General features: G+C 31.5%; 1 pseudogene; it reads right to left on the bottom strand.

Moving 5' to 3' along the window:
- Window positions 1-537: 537 nt before the first annotated feature.
- Window positions 538-4,036, bottom strand: LOC132947665 (uncharacterized; annotated as a pseudogene).
- Window positions 4,037-4,821: the final 785 nt, after the last annotated feature.

The following is a 4,821-nucleotide window of genomic DNA, read 5'->3' as shown; positions in this document are numbered from 1 at the left end:
CAGGCGCAGCATTCCGCCAGTACTGGCTAATGCTGGCATATTACTGGCAGGCAGATTTAGACCAGTACTGAATAACATTATTGGTGTAGTACTAAGTAATATTACTGGCGCAATAATATTCTGTACTGGTGACTGGTCTACCATTGCTGGTTCTGTGCTGGCATGCCCTTACTAATAAAACTTATATAAATATTTTATAATATATTTTTAATGATCTATAATTGTCAGTTTATGTATTGTGCCAACATGCAATGTAACAATGATAAATATATTAATATCTATTCCTATGTATGTATAAATATAAAAAAATATGTTATAAAATGAGTAGAATATAGTAGGTAACTATAAAAAAGTTGAATACAATTTCCAAATTAATATATAACTTAGCATGTTTATGCCTAGTTCAAAAAATAAAATGTTCTTATAGTGATCAATCTTTAGTATTTCTAAGATATAAATAATTTATAAAGTATAATTCAATTTAGTTCTTCAAAATCTTTATTAAACAACACCTTTTTAAAATACAATTAATATATTTTAATCACTTTTATCTTCTCTACTAAGGCTGTGTTTCATTTTCTTAAAAATCCTTTCTTTCTTCCCACCTTCACGATCCTTAGCACCCGAAAACCAACGGCTTAGTTGGCTTGAAATATCCTTTAGTTTTAAATTAGGGTCTTTGGTAGTAATGGTTTCTGAAATCAAAAATAAATAACACTTAAAAAAATAAAATACAAAATATGAACAATATTATATACCTAATAAGTATGATTGTGTCCCAGAAAAGTTCAGTTTCTTGCTTCCATTTGTTTCCCTTCCAAAAGCACTATAATTATTATAATAATTGTACTTCCTTCGAAATTATTCTCGGAATAACTGCTTTTAAACTTTCAGATAATTTATCTCCACTTTTAATGGTGATCAACATAAAACATTTCTAAAAAATAAAAAAATAGATTTACAAATCAAATAAAACCGTGCAGTTTCAGTAGTAATTCTACCATCTTTTTTATTAACTCCAAGTTATGTTTTAATTCATTATCAAACTGTTGGAAATCTTCTAAGTTTAATTTGGGCATGTCATCTAAGTTTTCTTCTTGCATGATTTTGTTAATATCTCCTATATTATAGTGGGATGCAAATAAGTGCCTTGTTTGTTTGGCCTCTTCTGTGATTTTATATTCTAAGCTTCTTTTGACCGATTCTAAATTTGCTTTTGAAACATAAGTTTCTGAAGGTGGCATACCTAATTTAAAAAAAATACATTAGGTGAAATTGGTAAGTGGCATAACAAATATTTATTTTTTTTTTTTAGATAATCACTAAAAAGTATACTTATAAAGTAATATTTTATAATGTGCTTGGTATTGTAAAAATGTGAAGAGATACTAAAGTGAAAAAATAATGAGCATACATGCAATGATACTTAATCTTATTGATTAAAATATAATTAGAAGTAGTATGCTAACATATGTGACTGGACGACATAATATAAAAATGCATACCAATGTATGCCCATGTATACCAAAAGTTAAAACCCATTAAAGGGGGTTGGGGGGTCTCAACTTTTTTTAGTCTTCAATTACCTACTGCACATTAATTGTTGATGTAATTTAAAAACTATTATGCTTTACTCTTATAAATATTTTTTATTTTGGTATAAACATAGGCGTGTGCAGTTGCCCCTCCTACGAATCCAATTTTTGCTCTAATAAAGTCAAATTATAAAGAATTACAAATGTTAATTTAAAAAAATGATTTAACTACCATATGACTGCCCCTCCTGCCAAGGACTGCGCACGCCTATGAATTAAACATTAATTACAATTATACAAACCTATTGGCTATTACATTGAATGAAAATAATCAATATGCGTATACAAAATTGAATACCTATTTTTTATATTATAGCATAGGTAACCTATTATTTTTATATTAATTCTGATTCATGTAAACAGTGAGTTTTAGTACGAAGTTACAATTTATAATATTAATAACAATAATGAGAACGATAATAATTAAAAAAGTAGATTAGTATGTACTTACCGAAAATGCACCTGCACAACTAAACTTTTTTGATGTAGGTACGTGGTACGTTACGTCAACACGTGCGTCGTAGCTGGGTTTAGTAAGTAAGTTTAGCTGGGTTAGTAAAAAAATTTAAAAACCGACGACACAATATAGTTTACATAATTTAACAATATTCATAAACATTAACAAGACGTATTGCGCTATAACACTTACACAGGCGTAGACGGTAGAATAGTAACTATTTTTTTTTTATAGTCACTGTTCAGTGAACGCTGTAGTACGTATGTGTGTATCGTATTCGTATATATCGTGTGAGTGTGTGAACGCCGTGAAATGATCGAACGATAATACATTGGCAGTGCGGCGTACGGCGGGGGCATACAGCCGTTATATTATGGTTTTCTCCGAAAATTGGCTGATTAACAACAACAGAAATCATTATACTAAACAATATAATAATTAATAATACAATACTATATTATAATATATTTGTTTATTAAACTGTCATCTTCATGAAACTGTGTAACTGAAATTTGAATATTTGTATTGGAATATACTAATATTATAATTTGTACGACTTCGTGAATCGTGGCTAATACAAATATAATACTTAGGTAATAGTATTTTGTTACACATACATTTAAATAAAACAAATGTGGTTCAAATCGCTTTTAAATATTAACCAAGTTAATTGTAAATCATTATAGTCAAATACGAGTATACGACATACCTTTGATACACTGACACAAAGACAAGGCAAAATACTGTTTTAAAAACAATACAATTAAAATCAAAAGGTACCCCTATAAAACTATAAAATAGCTACCATTATAGAGTAGAACTAGAACAAACCTTTACAAAAATATGTACCTACCAATATTATATCGTAATTCGTAATATATACCCACACAATTAGATATTCAGACTACTCAGTCTTAAACGATTACCCTTTATAACACAGTAAGTAAAAAACAGCTGTACATGATACCTATGTATTTAGGATGACTGAATACGCCGGTATATTTATATTATTTGCACAGCTATATTATACCTACCCCTAAGCGCTATGCCGAACATTGGCATGGGAATAGGTATACTGATAAAATGTATGATATCAATTTAGAAAATTTAAACAGCTTGAAAAAAGTTTATCATTGTGGATGGTTGGTTTTATTAGTGTCCTGGATATTTGTCCTGTAATATTAAATACCTACGAAATCAGAAAAAGTGCCAAAAAGCATTTTATTCATAAAAAATATAAATTAAGTATTATAAGTTCAAAACTTCAAACAGAGCCCGTAATATTCTATACTTATATACTGTCAGTATCAAGTATCAAGTTAATGTTGATCTGCCATTATATTTACTTCTATAGTTGATTGCCGCTAATCATTATCTGGTACTCGACTTGAATGGGTATCCCCCCCCCCCCCAAAAAAAAAAAATCATCCACTGGCTGTGGGACGAGAAGCTATATATTCACCGTCGAAACCATTGACCGACACCGACCGTGACAGCGTCGCCGCCAAAACCGAAGAACGAGTTACGGACTAGGATGGGTCAACTATATACAATAATAGTTATAGACACAACTACGAAAAACACTGGCTGGCCCTTGCTCGCCATTGAAACAAAGCCCGTAAAATGCCAGTACTCAGTCAACCTAGGCTCAACTACGAGGAACAGTGGCTAGCCTTTACTAGCATATCGATTGGAGCACGTAATATGCCCGTATTATGCCAATGTAGGCATAACTACGACAAACACTGGCTGGCCCTTGCTCGCCATTGAAACAGAGTCCGTAAAATACCAGTACTAGATCAGCACTAAACTACCAGTGCTGGTTTTCCAGTACTACACCAGTACTGGATAAAATTATGGCCAGTACTGTACCCGTAAGGGCCATCCAACTGTTGGCTTCCAGTACAGTCACAGTACTGCGCCCTTCGTGAGTGTCGGCGTAAGTCACAATTTTCCGATTGGGATGGTGCAAGTGTCGTATCATAACATATATTATATTAGAAATACAAACTTAATATTTCACTAACAGTAAATATTATAAAAAAATATTACGAATGTACTATACTCATATTATATTATGATTGTATTAGTTACAAGCTCTTGAATTAAGAGTTATGTTTGAGGATTTAATTAATTTCCTAAAAGGAAATGCCTCAAGGATATGTACTTCAAATTGTTTACACGAGTGAGCTGGGTATGGCTCCATCATAGATAATAAAGATATAACATAATGGTCTTATCAGCGGTCTTCGAGGGGAACAATTGATGCCAAATAAAGTATACCTATATCGACTATCAATATAAATGAGCCTCAATCCGGGAACGCAACCTCAAGTGTATTCAACATAGGCGTGGACTATCCATATCTTTATCATCTATGGGCTTCATCCATAGCATGGATTAAGGTGTCAACAATCTAAGGATCAACTTGATAATCAATCACTTATAAGTTCGGCAACCTGCAATTCAGGATCATTTTATTCAAAGTGTCCTAATACTATAAGAAGGCTAGTTTGGTAAACCTAAGATTAGTTGAAGCTATGGTGAGGATAGACGACTACAATCACTAGTCGAGAGCTTTGCGATGATCTTTTCCTACTAACTATAAAGGTATTCGATATTGTCAACATAACAATGAAAGAAAATATTTAAATATTATTAATTTGGTTATGTTAGGTTAGGTTAGGATAGGACAGTAAATTAGACGTTAACTAATTATTATAGTTTTTAACACGGTCTTAAAGACTGTCAGCTGTTGTACCAGTATAG

Source organism: Metopolophium dirhodum, chromosome 6, assembly GCF_019925205.1.
Source record: "Metopolophium dirhodum isolate CAU chromosome 6, ASM1992520v1, whole genome shotgun sequence".
Lineage (NCBI taxonomy): Eukaryota > Metazoa > Arthropoda > Insecta > Hemiptera > Aphididae > Metopolophium > Metopolophium dirhodum.
This window is presented reverse-complemented; position numbering and strand designations above follow the sequence as displayed.